The sequence below is a fragment of the Muntiacus reevesi genome, chromosome 2 (genome assembly GCF_963930625.1).
Source record: "Muntiacus reevesi chromosome 2, mMunRee1.1, whole genome shotgun sequence".
Taxonomy (NCBI): Eukaryota; Metazoa; Chordata; class Mammalia; order Artiodactyla; family Cervidae; genus Muntiacus; species Muntiacus reevesi.
The window spans coordinates 61,329,416-61,345,136 of record NC_089250.1 but is presented as its reverse complement, the minus strand read 5'-3'; the positions used below and the strand labels follow the sequence as shown (position 1 = coordinate 61,345,136).

The window sequence follows — 15,721 nt, the reverse complement described above, 5'->3', positions numbered from 1 at the left end:
GGATCTTTGAATCTCTCAAATACTGTTCACATAGATCTTTTAAACTGAGGTACATAAGTATTAAGTTAAACCTTAGGTAAGAAGGAGCAAACTCCTAGCTCCCTTCATGCAACCCAGTGGCATGATTCTTCCTGAAACAACACCAATACAGGCTCATTTTTAGACTCATTTTAGACTCAGATAAACTGAAATTATGTATATAACTAGTTGCTCCCTTTATTCAGTTGGTTCATTCACTTTGCTATTTCTTTGTAAAATACCACTGGATTTGATCCACTTTTTCAGAATTACAAGTTACTTTGAATTTTAATCCAGTTCTCCAAGGAATCAGGCTCTGGTACTGAGGAATTATTTTCTCTAAGTCATAGTTCTGTTATCTGTGAAACAGAAATAATGCCTTGTACGTCTATTCTAAGAATCTATGACTCTATAGAGTTTTTTATTTCCTTTCCAATCTTTAGTGCTTGAGATCTATGACATTTTGCTTTATTTTGCTTACTTCCCAGTTCCCCAGAGAAAGGAGCCTGCATAAACTATATATAGACATTACTATATTTAACTATCCTTACAAGGAACTCTGAGAAGTTAATATGACGAACTGGAAATATCCTTAAGTAAGTAAAAATAAAAATAAAAACTAAAAAAATAAAACCTTACATTATCTTTCTCAGTGCCAATCCCCAAAATATGCAAGCAGCCAAATGTACACTTTTTTGTTCACTTTGGTTGTTGCTGTCTTCCTGTGCACAGGTAGAAATTGTGCTTAAATGTATGTGACTGGAGAGAGCTACAGCTGAGGAAAAGCAGTCAATTTACCTCTTCTCACAAGTCTCACCAGCTGTGTTTTCCTGATGACACAGAATCTGTCCACCTGCTCCCACAGACGGCACAGCTGCAGTTAAAGTCAAACACCTGGTTCTGCACTCCCATTCCAGGCAGCTTGCTAGAACAAGCCTAGTTACCAATCAGGCAAGCCCAGGTCAGCATGCTCATCTTATTGCCAAAACTAAAGACGAACGTCATTCTTAACATAGGATAGTAAAATATATTTTTCATATCCAAAACACAAACACAACAATGTCAAAGAAGTTACAGTAATAATGCTAAAGAACTGTTATAAAGTGTGAGATCCTAGATCACAAATTTGGTTACATTAACCACTTCCCAAACTACTTAATTCAGAGCATTTAAAGGAAGATAATCCCAGTAAAATGAGCTCATTATCTCCCAGGAGTCAGTGGATTATATTATGAATGGCAGTATCAACACATGTAAATCCATGGCTGATTCATGTCAATGTATGGGAAAAATCACTACAATATTGTAAAGTAATTAGCTTCCAACTAATAAAAATAAATGAAAAAAATAAACAAACAAAAAAAAGAATGGCAGTATCAATACTAGTAAATGCACTCAATTAAGAGATAACTCCAAATAAACATGTGAAATATGAGAATTTCTTCCTAGTTTTACACTTAAGAAACTTTACAATTGAGATTTTTTTATTCTCCTCATGGGACATTAAATTAACTTAGGTGTGTATATGTTCTGTCACTCAGTCATGTCTGACTCTGTGATCCCACAGACTGTAACCGTATAGTAACTGTATAGTCCATGGGGTCGGAAAGAGTCAGACACAGCTAAGTGACTTTCACTTTAACTTTACCACGATGTCCTATATCAAAATAATTTTTCCTCTCCCTAATGCTTTCTCCATTTAGATTTGGATGGTCTTTATCAGGTTTAGATACTCTAAATCAGTATTTCTGAAAGTAGTATTTCAGTTCAGTTCCGTCGCTCAGTCGTGTCCGACTCTTTGTGACCCCATGAACTGCAGCACACCAGGCCTCCCTGTCCATCACCAACTCCCGCAGTTCACCCAAACCCATCTCCATCGAGTCGGTGATGCCATCCAACCATCTCATCCTCTGTTGTCCCCTTCTCCTCCTGCCCTCAATCTTTCCCAGCATCAGGGTCTTTTCAAATGAGTCAGCTCTTCACATCAGGTGGCCAAAATATTGGAGTTTTAGCTTCAACATCAGTCCTTCCGATGAACACCCAGGACTGATCTCCTTTAGGATGGACTGGTTGGATCTCCTTGCAGTCCAAGGGACTCTCGAGTCTTCTCTAGCACCACAGTTCAAAAGCATCAATTCTTCGGTGCTCAGCTTTCTTTTTTTTTTAAGTTCTACCACTTTATTGCTACCAACCCATCTCCCTCCACCCTCGTGCACACATGCTCAGTCATGTAACCCCACGGACTGCAGCCCGCCAGGCTCCTCTGTTCATGGACTTTTCCAGGCAAGAATACTGGAGTGGGTTGCCATTTCCTTCTCCATCAGCTTTCTTTGTAGTCCAACTCTCACATCCATACATGACCCCTGGAAAAACCATAGCCTTGACTAGACAGACCTTTGCTGACAAAGTAATGTCTCTGCTTTTTAATATGCTGTCTAGGTTGGTCATAACTTTCCTTCTAAGGAGTAAGTGTCTTTTAATTACATGGCTGCAATCACCATTTGCAGTGATTTTGGGGTCCAGAAAAATAAAGTCAGCCAATGTTTCCCCATCTATTTGCCATGAAGTGATGGGACCGGATGCCATGATCTTAGTTTTCTGAATGTTGAGCTTTAAGCCAACTTTTTCACTCTGCTCTTTCACTTTCATCAGGAGGCTCTTTAGTTCTTCACTTTCTGCCATAAGGGTGGTGTCATCTGCATATCTGAGGTTATTGATATTTCTCCTGGCAATCTTGATTCCAGCTTGTGCTTCCTCCAGCCCAGTGTTTCTCATGATGTATTCTGCATATAAGTTAAATAAGCAGGGTGACAATATACAGCCTTGACGTATACCTTTTCCTATTTGGAACCAGTCTGTTGTTCCACGTCCAGTTCTAACTGTTGCTTCCTGACCTGCATACAGGTTTCTCAAGAGGCAGGTCAGGTAGTCTGGTATTCCCATCTCTTTCAGAGTTTTCCAGTTTATTGTGATCCACACAGTCAAAGGCTTTGGCATAGTCAATAAAGCAGAATTAGATGTTTTTCTGGAACTCACTTGATTTATCAATGATCCAGCAGATGTTGGCAATTTGATCTCTCTTTAGACCACCTAAAAGAGAATTACTTAGGAAGCTTGATGAAAAAACGCAGATTCTTGACCTGATCCCAAACTCTGGAATTTAAATTTCTGGGGGGTGAAGTCCCAGAAGCTGCATTTAACAAGCTTCCCAGATGCCTGGGATGCACACCAAAGCATATGTGGCATGTAGTTATTTTTTCCTCCTTAATTATTATTTTAATAAGCCTATATTTACTTGATATGTGTATTTTGGGGCAGATACCATGATTCATTGGAAGGGCTGATGCTGAAGCTGAAATTCCAATACTTTGGCCACCTGAAGCGAAGAACTGACTCATCTGAAAAGACCCTGAGGCTGGAAAAGATCGAAGGCAGGAGGAGAAGGGGACGATAGAGGATGAGATGGTTGGATGGCATCACCAACTCAATGGACATGAGTCTGAGTAAACTCCGGGAGTTGGTGATGGACAGGGAGGCCTGGTGTGCTGCAGTCCATGGGGTCGCAAAGAGTCAGACACGACTGAGAGACTGAATTGAACTGAACTGAACCATGACAAGCATCATATCCACCTTTTGCCTTTAATCCTTCCCTTTTAAGTTAGAGATATACCCTCTTTTACAAACTAGGAAATTGACTCAGATCTCACATGTGAGTGCTAAGTCATTTCAGTCGTGTCCAACTCTTTGCAGCCCTATGGACTGTAGCCCGCCAGGCTCCTCTATCCATGGGATTCTCCAGGCAAGAATATTGGAGTGGGTTGCTATGCCCTCCCTCTAGGGGATCTTCCCAATCCAGGGATCGAACCCCCGTCTCTTATGTCTCCCGCATTGGCAGTTGCGTTCTTTACCATCAGCTCCACATGGGAAGCCTTAAAGGGGTTTGGGGTGGCAGTAGAATAAATCAGGAGTTTGGGATCAGCAGATACAAACAACTATATATAAAATAAATAAACAACAAGGTCCTACTGTCAGCATAGGAAACTATATTCAATATCTTGTAAAAAATTATAATGAAAAAGAATATATATAGCTGAATCACTTTACGTAAGAAACTAACACATTATAAATCAACTACATTTCAATTAAAAAATAAATAAATAAAAAGCAAAATGCATAATCTGTCATATGTATTAGTTTACACTGGTGAAAATAATCACCAAAATACCTTTATGGTATTAATGAGCTAAAAATGGCAAGATTCCTATGACAGGCCTGGAGAGTTTGATCCACCTGAAGCTTTCCTTCTCTATGTCATCAATAGCAGAAAGGACCTATTTTCACTTCCAGCACTGTTCTATTTAGTTACAGGTTCATTAATTCCTTTTTCTACTACCAGACACATGGAGAGACATCATCTCCTACAACTACAGGTAACAGGTCCATCTGCAAGAGCCAACTGCTCCAAAATGGACAGGCCTGCACTTTCTGAGAAAGGGAAAAGGATTTGAATGGTTCTTGGCAACCTCAAGAAGCAATTGATCATATATTCGCCTTTTTTACAGAGCATTTTAAAGTTCTCTGAGATGAAAGGTGTGATCACTTTAAAGGCATCTCACTACTAACACTGAACAAATCAATACTGAAAGCTGCAGTCGTTCATAAAAATATGTTCCAAGGTACTTAAGATAGCAGAAGAGATAAATGTCTTTGCTCTTGTTTAAAGCAAAGGTCTGACAGAATGGTTTTGTGGACTGCTCATCTGACTGGAAATTAGAAAGACTCTGCAAAATATTATGATTCCATTTATAAAAAAAATTATACATTAGTATGCATTACAGATGTCTGTAAAGGTATTCCAAAAAGTCTGGAAATACAAACTTTCAGTGATGAGGTGAAACGGCATTTTTACTTTTGACTGCAATTTTCTAGAAATTTTTTATGAGAATGTCAAGTTACCTTTGTAAATTATCTTTCAAAAATTATATAATTATAATAAATTATAATTTATTATAATAAATTATCGCAGATTCAGCATAGCAGAGAAATGGGACATGGTAGCTAACAGACTTAGTTTATATAATTCTGAGGAGTTCAGGTTCTTTCTCTACCACCTAAACAGAGAGACATGCCCTGAGTGTCAGTTCATTATCCATGTGGCCTCTATTTTCTCAACTGTAAAGTGGGATATGGCAATAGTACAAATCACAGTCTGTTGTGAGCAGTGAATAAAATAATCTATATGAAATCCTCATGTAAACCACTATTTTTCAATGTAGGTACAAATTACAAATATGTGATAAAACATAAAATAGTGGTTCAAGCTTTCTTTCTTCAAATAATTCACAATGTACTTAATAGTCATACAGATCTTCTATGGTCTGTGATCATTTTACACAGAATAACAGACAATATAAACTATGGTAGAGTAGATTAAATCTACAATGAGTCCATGCTCAGATGTGTCCAACTCTTTGTGATCCTATGAACTGTAGCTTGCCAGGCTCCTCTGTCCATGGAATTTTCCAGGCAAGAATATTGGAATGGGTTGCCATTTCCTGCTCCAGATGATCTTCCAGACCTAGGGATCAAACCCATATCTCCTGTGTCTCCTGCACTGGCAGATGGATTCTTTTCCACTGATGCCACCTGGGAAGTGCCAATTAAATCCATACAAAGTCTAATAAATTTCGGCCACAGATTTTGCAAAGAAGAACCCAGAAACTTTCTCAATAAATTCCTAATATATTACTTCATTGTCAAATAGCTCTCACAAAAACACCAGAAAAGTCTGCATAATCTAAATTCCAAATAATGAGCTTTACAAGCATTCATATGATAAAGAGAATTCATCTGTTCACTACAAAGGTCTTGTTAGGTCCAGTCTCTATTTTCATTCACCATTTTCTTTTTCAAGCTGAGCTGTGTGGCTTGCAGGATCTTAGTTCTCCAACTAGGGAGTGAACCTGGCCCATGCAGTAAAAGCTCAGAGTCCTATCCACTAGACTGCCAGGAAATTCCCCACCATCTTATTCACATATCCTGCTATCTACTCAACATCTCCAGTTGGATATTTAAGAGACCTCATATACAAAATGCTGCCGCTCCTGCTAAGTTGCTTCAGTCGTGTCCAACTCTTGTGAGGCCCCATAGACAGCAGCCCACCAGGCTCTGCCGTCCCTGGGATTCTCCAGGCAAGAACACTGGAGTGGGTTGCCATTTCCTTCTCCAATGCATGAAAGTGAAGTGAAAGTGAAGTCGCTCAGTCGTGTCCGATTCTTAGCAACTTCATGGACTGCAGCCTACCAGACTCCTCCGTCCATGGGATTTTCCAGGCAAGAGTACTGGAGTGGGTTGCCATTGCCTTCTCTGTATACAAAATGTCCCATTTCAAATTCTTGTCTCCCCACCCCAGCCTAAACGTACCTGGGGGCTTCTACCATCTCCCCAGTCTTTCTCAACTCCCCAGTCTTTCTCAAATCAGTAAGATGCAGTTTTTAAGTCAATAATCTTGGAGTCATCCTTGACACACAACCACCCACTGAGGCAAATTCTAGCCAAGCCACTGGGACAAATTCTATCAGCTGCACCTTCAAAATATCCTGAATTCAACTATTTCTCCTTACCTCCATTAATAAATATTCTGATCCAAATCAACTTCCCTCTCATGGCCATAGCAATAATTTTTTTTGTTCTTATTTTTATTTATAATAGTTTCTGAATTTACATTTCTGCTTCCACCATTGCTATTAGTATTTTCTCCAAGAGCAAAATGAACTCTTTAAAAGATAGATAAAGGAGATCAAGTCTCCCCCTGCTCAAAACCTTCCAACAGTCTCCCACCTCATTTAGAAAATCCAAAACCCTTTCTTTTGACTCTTAAGATCCCACATACTCTGGTCCCTGTTTACCTTCTGAGATTCTACCAATACTGCCCTTACGTTTTCAGTTTGTTGGGCAAACTGGCCTCCTTGCTGTTTCATGAACTTATCGACCATGCTCCCTCCTCAGAGCTTTGACACTTGCTTCCCTTTGTCTGAGTCTTCCTCTTCCAGATATCCATATGGCTAGCCTATTTTCTCCAGGTCTTTGCTCAAATAGCATTTGATCAGAGAAATCTTTCCTAACCACTACATCTAACTGCACTCCCCACCACCCTCCTCTCTCTAGCTAACACACTTAGTTAATACTTCATCACCACCTGAATATATTAATCAATTAATCAGTGATGAACGCAAAGAAATAGAGGGAAACAATAGAATGGGAAAGACTAGAGATCTCTTCAAGAAAATTAGAGATACTAAGGGAACATTTCAGGCAAGGATGGACACAATAAAGGGCAGAAATGGTATGGACCTAACAGAAGCAGAAGATATTAAGAAGAGGCGGCAAGAATACACAGAAGAACGATACAAAAAAGATCTTCATGACCCAGATAACCATGATGGTGTGAACACTCATCTAGAGCCAGACATCCTGGAATTCGAAGTCAAGTGGGCCTTAGGAAGTATCACTACGAACAAAGCTAGTAGAGGTGATGGAATTCCAGTTGAGCTATTTCAAATCCTAAAAGATGATACTGTGAAAGTGCTGCACTCAATATGCCAGCAAATTTGGAAAACTCAGCAGTGGCCACAGGACAGGAAAAAAGTCAGTTTTTGTTCCAATCCCAAAGAAAGGCAATGCCAGAGAATGTTCAAACTACCGCACAGTTGCCCTCATCTCACACGCTAGCAAAGTAATGCTCAAAATTCTCTAAGCAAGGCTTCAACAGTACATGAACCGTCAACTTCCAGATGTTCCAGGTGGATTTTGAAAAGGCAGAGGAACCAGAGATCGAATTGCCAACATCTGTTGTATTATAGAAAAAGCAAGAGAGTTCCAGAAAAACATCTACTTCTGTTTTATTGCCTATGCCAAAGCCTTTGATTGGGTGGATCACAACAAACTGTGGAAAATTCTTCAAGAGATGGGAATACCAGACTACCTGACCTGCCTCCTGAGAAATCTGTATGCAGGTCAAGAAGCAACAGTTAGAATTGGACATGGAATAACAGACTGGTTCCAAATCGGGAAAGGAGTACATCAAGGCTGTATACTGTCACCCTGCTTATTTAACTTCTATGCAGAATACATCATGAGAAATGCCAGGCTGGATGAAGCACAAGCTGGAATCAAGATTGCTGGGAGAAATATCAATAACCTCAGATATGCAGATGATACCACCCTATGGCAGAAAGCAAAGAAGAACTAAAGAGCCTCTCGATGAAAGTGAAAGAGCAGAGTGAAAAAGTTGGCTTAAAACTCAACATTCAGAAAACTAAGATCATGGCATCTGGTCCCATCCCTTTGTGGCAAACAGATGGGGAAACAATGGAAACAGTGACAGATTTTATTTTGGGGGGGCTCCAAAATCACTGTAGATGATGGCTGCAGCCATGAAATTAAGATGCTTGCTCCTTGGAAGAAAAGCTGTGATCAACCTAGACAGCCTATTAAAAAGCAGAGACATTACTTTGCCAACACCTTGCCAACAAAGATCTGTCTAGGCAAATCTATGGTTTTTCCAGTAGTCATGCACGAATGTGAAAGTTGGGCTATGAAGAAAGCTGAGTGCTGAAGAACTGATGTTTTTGCACTATGGTTTTGGAGATGACTCTTGAGAGTCCCTTGGACTGCAAAGAGATTCAACCAGTCAATCCTAAAGGAAATCAGTCCTGAATATTCACTGGAAGGACTAATGTTGAAGCTGAAACTCCAGTACTTTGGCCACCTGATTCGAAGAATGATTCATTTGAAAAGACCCTGATGCTGGAAAAGATTAGAGGCAGGAGGAGAAGGGGACGACAGAGGATGAGATGGTTGGATGGCATTACCAACTTGATGGACACGAGTTTGAGTAAGCTCCAGGAGTTGGAGATGGACAGGGAAGCCTGGCGTGCTGCAGTCCATAGGGTCGCAAAGAGTCAGACATGACTAAGCGACTTAACTGAACTGAACTGAATATATTAAACATTGTGTTGGGGCTTCCCTGGTGGCTCAAGTGGTAAGAACCCACCTGCCAATGCAGGAGACACAGGTTTGATCCTTGGTCCAGGAAGATCCCACATGCCTCAGAACAACTAAGCCTGAGTGCCCCAACTACTGAGTCTGTGCTCTAGAGCCCGGGAATAGCAACTACTGAAGCCTGCACACCCTAAGAGCCTGTGCTCAGCAACAGAAGAAGCCACTGAAATGAGAAGCCCACACTCCACAACAGAGAAGCCCATGTAGCAAAAAAGACCTAGCATGGCCAATTAAATATATACAATTTTACATGCATGTATAAATATAGTTTTCATCAGACTCTTTGAGAGGACTTCCTTTTGTTCACTACTGTATCCCTGACACCTGTACAAAGCAGGACTCAGCAAATGTTAAAGATTGGTGAGGATGTAAAAAAAAAATGAAATTCTCATAGATTGCTGACACAAGTATAAATGGTGCAACATCTCTGGAAAACCTTTTGGCAGTATTCACACTCAATGACCTTCCAATTCCACTCCTAGGCATGTACCCAACAAAAAGTCATACACACATATACCCAAAGACATAGAAGAATATTCTTTGGAGCACTATTCCTAACAGCCAAAAACTGGAAATAATCAAATGTCCACCAACAACAGAGTGGATAAATTGCAGTATATTTTTATAGTGGAATTCTATACAGCGATAAGAAAAAACTGTTGACACAAGAACATGGGTCATTACTGTTGAAGAGAAGCCAGAAAGAATATACAACATATGACTCTTATTTATATAATGTTACTTTTAAAAAAAAAAAAAGAAGAAGAAGAAGAAGACAAAGCTGATGAATGGTAAGAGGTCAGGATACTGGTTACCCTGGGACAGACGGAGGGATAGTATCTGGCAGGTGAGAGGTGGGTTTCTGAAGTAGCTGCTCTTAATATTCTATTTTTTTTATCTGGAAAGTACAAGTATGATCACCTTATGAAAATTTATTGAGCTGTACATTTATGATTTGTGAATTTTTTTAATAAAAAGTTTACCAGAAAAGGGAAAGCTACAGGAAAAAAGAAACATTATTAAGCTATCTTCCAAATGGTTAATGATTCCATTTATCTTTTTTTTCCCTTCCTTTGTTTGGTTGCACCATGAGGCTTATGGGAATCTTAGTTCCCCAACTAGGTGTCAAACCCATGTCTGCTGCAGTGGAAGCAGAGTCCTACAGGGAATTCCCTCCACTTATCTTTTTAAACATCTTTTTTTAATAGCCAAAAGCAAATTTATTTTCATTTAAAACATAACTCAAGATTAGGTGATTAGTTAAAGCCACATCTTCATTCACCTATAAACTGGAATCCAAGTGTTAAGAAAATCAACCTAAAGATCCTTTCTCACTACACAATACTGTTAATATCTAACTAGATACAAGGACCTATTCAAATGAGAAAAATTTACTCATCTGTTACTGACAGACCTTTCCCCAGTGGTTTCTATTTTCCAATGTCAGCATTCAGGGTAAGTTTAATAAAACCTTTAGCCCTGTTTTCTCCCTTCATCTGTGGAACCAAAATCAGTGTCATGTTCTAATATTTAATTGGCATCAACTGTCTGACTGTTTTCCCTATAATGGAGAAGCGGGTTCACATGTAAACAGGACTGATTTCACAAACGCATAAACATACAAAGAGATCCTTTCCTTAAAATAAATCTGTGCTCCACACACGGCCAAACCCTTGCACAATAAATTAACTCTTCGGCAGCCTCCAAGCTAAAAAACTGAAGTGAAACCAATTAAGCCCTAATGAGATCCCAATTTCTTATTTCTGAAAGAAGTCTTAAAAGATCCCTCTAAGTTTATAATCTTTATCAACCATCCAGATAATCCTGTTAGACTCAGTTCCAAATCTGCGTATCTGAAAATGTGCTACAATAAAAAAAGCTTTGATTACTGCATTTACAGCTTTCACTGCCACAACCAACATGTGCTTTAAAAAACTGGGAAATTTCAATTGCTTCAAAATGGAAATAACAGCCTTAATTAGAAAAGATGGCACTTCTCGTAAAAACACCAAATGGCAGATGATGCTGGTGCTGTGGGAGGGCCCGGAGGAGGCCCCCGGGGGCCCTGGAATGGGAGGCCATGGAACTTCTGCGGAGCCTTCGGCAGTGGCATCTGGGGCCTGGGTTGAGGCCAAGGCAGAGGTCATGGACCTCGCAGAGGCAAGACCAAGAAGACAAGTGGCTCCCCATTACCAAGCTGGGCTGCCTGGTCAAAGACATGAAGATCAAGTCCCTGGAGGAGATCTATCTGTTCTCTCTGCTATCAAGGAATCTGAGATCACTCACTTTTTCCTGGGAGCATCCCTTAATTAAGCAGACCTGTGCTGACCAGGTTCAAGGCATCTGTCACCATTGGGACTTACTACGGGGCATGTCAGTTTGGACATCTACGGAAGTAGCCACTGCCATCCGTGGGGCCATCATCCTGGCCAAGCTCTCCATCATCGCTTTGTGATGAGATGGCTACTGGGGGAACACGACTGGAGCCCCACATGGGCCCTTGCAGGGTGACTGGCCGCTGTGGCTCTGTGCTGGTGCGCCTCACCCCTGCCCCCAGGTATCATCTCAGCCCCAGTGCCCAAGAAGCTCCTGAGGATGTTTCACCGACTACTGCTTCACCTCTGCTGGGGGCTGCATTGTCACCTTGGGCAACTTCACCAAGGCCATTTTTGACACCATTTCCAAGACTCACAGTTATCTCACCCCTAATCTCTGGAAAGAGACCGTACTCACTAAGTCTCTATATCAGAATACACTGATCATCTTATGAAGACCCACATCAGAGTCTCTGTGCAGAGGACCCAGGCTCCAGCTGTAGCTACCACATAATTTTATATGAGAAAAATAAAGTGAATGAAGCTAGAGGGAAAAAAAAAAAAAGATGATTGATAAATTGTTGTCTCCAAACTTTGCATGTCCTAATAGTCTGCATAGTTATCCTATTCACTTTGGCCACCAACAGGAATAAAGAAGCAGTTGTTAAAGGTTGTAAGATACCATGTCTGGTGGATGGTCTGAGGATTTTATCCTGAGGGTTTCCTCAGGATTTATTGCCTTTTAATTCATGGAAACACAGACTGTGGAATGAGAAGAACCTCAGAGATCCTTTATCTTTGGACTTTCCTGTATTTAGAGCATTCTTTTGCCTCAACAAAAACCTGCACACCCATTGTGTACACATAAGGTGCTCAAAATGAGTTCAAGGACTTAGAGGCAGAAAGAGCAGAGTATCTATTCTTGGTCTTTGTGCTGATAAAAGTAGTTTCATAAAATGATAAGTTGTTGTTTAGTCACTGAGTCATGTACAACTCTTTGTGACCCCCATGGACTGTGGCCCACCAGGGTCCTCTGTTCATGGGATTTCCCAGGCAAGAAGACTGGAATGGGTCACCGTTTCCTTCTCCGGGGGATCTTCCCGATCCAGGAATTGAACCCACGTCTCCGGCACTGGCAGAGAGAGTCTTTGCCACTGAGCCACCAGGAAAGCCCCAGGAAGTGGGTAGGACCTCACTCAGGATTTCATGCTAACATCGGGCAATCCATCAGCAGTATATGCATGTAGTACAAATGTCTACACAAGACAGTTCTCCAAGCCAGGCTTTTTATAGCTGATAATACAGTAAGTTTACAGTACTAGGCAAAATGTCACCATCTCAGAGTCAATATGATAGATGACTCCTCAATGAGTCTAACCTAGGAACAAATTCTTTAGCCTGATATTCAAAGTGTCCCACAGTTCTGCCTCAACCTGCCTTTACTCTTGCTTTTACTAGTACATCCTGTACTTCCAGATCAAGAGTTAGTAACTAAGGCCATTTCCCATCCCACTCTTGTACAAACCCTGCCCACGGCCTATTTCAGTAATGGCTATAGGCTAGCAATTTCTATATTTTCAAAGAGTTGTTAAAAAAAAAAAAAAAGAGGAGGAGAATATGTGACAGAATCCATTATGTGTTCCATAAAGTCTAAAATATCTACTATTAAGCTCTTTACAGAAAAAGTTTGCCTATTGCTGGCTTATTCCAGTATCAGGCCCTGGCATGATTTCTCCCTCTCTGTATTTACCAATCCAAGATGGACCCACCCATCAAAATGCAACTAAGTAATATTCAGTGAAGCCTTTCTTGCTACTTTCAGTGAGATACATTCTTCCTCTTTTAAATCCATATCCTCTATCTCCCTTAGCACACTATATCCCTTCTAGTTTGCAAACCCAAAACTGAAACACATGGCCTGACAAAGCTATTGCATTAACCAAAATTATTTTACTGCTTCCGTCTTGCCCGTTCAAATCCATCTTCACAGAGCCACTAGGGTGCTCTACTTAGAATACAATCGTAACGATGTCATTCCCTCATCCTTTCTGTTGCTCTCCATTAGCTATGGAATAAAATCCAAGCATAAACCTGTTCCCTGCCTGGTTCTCTAGTCTCATCTCCTACCCTTCTTCACCGAGCACATTACACTTTAAATAACACACTTGCTTTCAATCCCTCCCCCCAAATCCGGTCCAGACTCAGCTTTCCCATCTTCCCCTTCCTTTACTTGGGTCACACACTTTGCTATTTTCTAGAAGTAAAAAAATTTGATACATCATCTCTGGAGAGTAATTTGGCAACATCTATCAAAATTATACAAATTGTACCCTTTGCCCAAGCAGTTCTACCTCTAGGAATCCAGTCGGCAGATTTATGAAATGGCATTTTTTACACAGCTATGCAGCACTGTTTCTAACAGCAAAAGATTGGCATGCAAAATGTTCATCAGTAGTGGACTGTAGAAAAGAAGTATTATGCATCCATACAATGAAATACAACGCAGAATGAGGAAGTTCTTTCATCTATATTATTGTATGGCCTACAGGAATATAACTGCAAAAATACAGTAGAAACTGGTAATGCTAGCTGCCTCCAAGGAAGGCAAGTGTTGGCTGGAGTACAGAGGTGAGGGAGACAGTTCACTAAATAACCTTTGTACCTTTTAATTGTTGAATTATGTAAATATACTACCAGTCCAAAAACTGATTTTTTTTTTTTTAAACAGTTGTTGGAGAAGACTTTTCTGAAACACACCCATACATACATGCACATACGTTACGTCAGATGCCTACTGGTGGTGGTTCTTATCATGCTATTAATACTGCTTACCATTGATAATGAAACATCAATCTGTTCCTCCCTCCACCACTGAACAACTTTTAAACTTCTCCGGCACCTTAGAATTCTCTTTATATCTACCAGCATCCTTTACTAGGGGCTTAATAAATGTTCCCCTGGTCAGGGAACTAGATCCCACATGCCACCACTAAATAAACAAAGTATCTTTTTTTAAAAAGTTCACCTTCTAGTATAATTAGCTTGGGTCACAGTAGAATACAGATATTAGGCCTCTCAAATAAATGATTTACTGAACTTAATTAGCAGAACAAAGAGAACAAAGAGACTCAAGAAAAAGATAATCAACAACTGATTCTAGGATTTCAAATTACTATTTAAAAACCATGGCTTTAATGGAAACTCTCCTTATTTACCTAATCATTCCTCAGAGTTCAACAGCCACAAAATTAGCAATGGACTATTTAGAGACCTATAGGACGCTCAGAACAAGTCAAGTGTTGGTATTCGCGACTACAGTTATGTGCTCAGTGGCTTGGAGGCATGTGTGGCATCCCATCTTCTCCCCAAGAAGTTTACTACCTCCATCAACTGAACCAGAATCTTTGCTTCACTATTTCCCAATACAACTCTCCCCAACAGCATCAATTATAAGAGGAAAAGATGGACAATCACTGTCCAAACTTAATTAAAATCCAGTTGTCAAAGCTTTCACTACAAGAGCAATCAACAAAAATCTATGTTAGGACATAGAGGGCAAGACAAACTGGAAGATCTTTGAGGACAGGGACTGAATTTTATGCACCTAGGAAGCCCCTCAGTACCTAGAACCATCCCTGCAGCTAAGAGCTGCACAATATAGTTGCTAAATGAACAGCTTCACTTAAGACTATAAAGGGGATTTTTACTTTATCTGTACTACTTAAACATCTAAAATATATTCACACATTACAAAATCACTGATGTAATAACACACAGTATCTAGAACATGCTTTCACAATTCCTCAATTGATTCTCATCTTGTCAGGTAAATAGGGATGGTATGGCTGTCCCCTTTTCACAGATGGTAAAAGCCACTCAAAATCCAAATATGAATTGTCCAAGGTTGCACTGTTTGTGAGCTGAAGGTAAAAGGAAGCACTAGGATGATACCCACGTTTTCACTTATTACACATCTAACCAAAAAGAAAAGAATGTCACCTCACAGATCCAATCCCCAAAACCTACACCATTGCATTCTACCTGTGTGATAGTGACCAAATCACCTGACTCCTGAACTTTACATGAAATAAGAGGATGGGAATACTACTACTCACTGCCTGCTGTAAAAATCAGATGTGTGAAAACCATTCTGACATTTCAGTGGTAGTTGCTATTATTTCTGTTAATAACATGTAAATAAGAAATGACTGTGTTGACTCCAACAGAAGACACTACATATTATAAAAAAGAATATGACTTTAAGTAGAAACTAGACAACTAAAATTGATTTTACCCAAATACACTGTTTCTTTAACAACTAATTC

At 40.1% G+C, this 15,721-nt stretch overlaps 1 protein-coding gene and 1 pseudogene across 2 annotated transcripts in view; one reads left to right on the top strand and one right to left on the bottom strand.

Annotated features, from left to right (window-relative positions):
- Positions 1-15,721, bottom strand: part of CBFA2T2 (CBFA2/RUNX1 partner transcriptional co-repressor 2) — a 141,246-nt gene that overhangs the window by 112,788 nt on the left and 12,737 nt on the right. The gene's annotated exons all lie outside the window — the stretch shown is intronic.
- On the top strand, positions 11,094-11,910 carry LOC136157977 (small ribosomal subunit protein uS5 pseudogene; annotated as a pseudogene).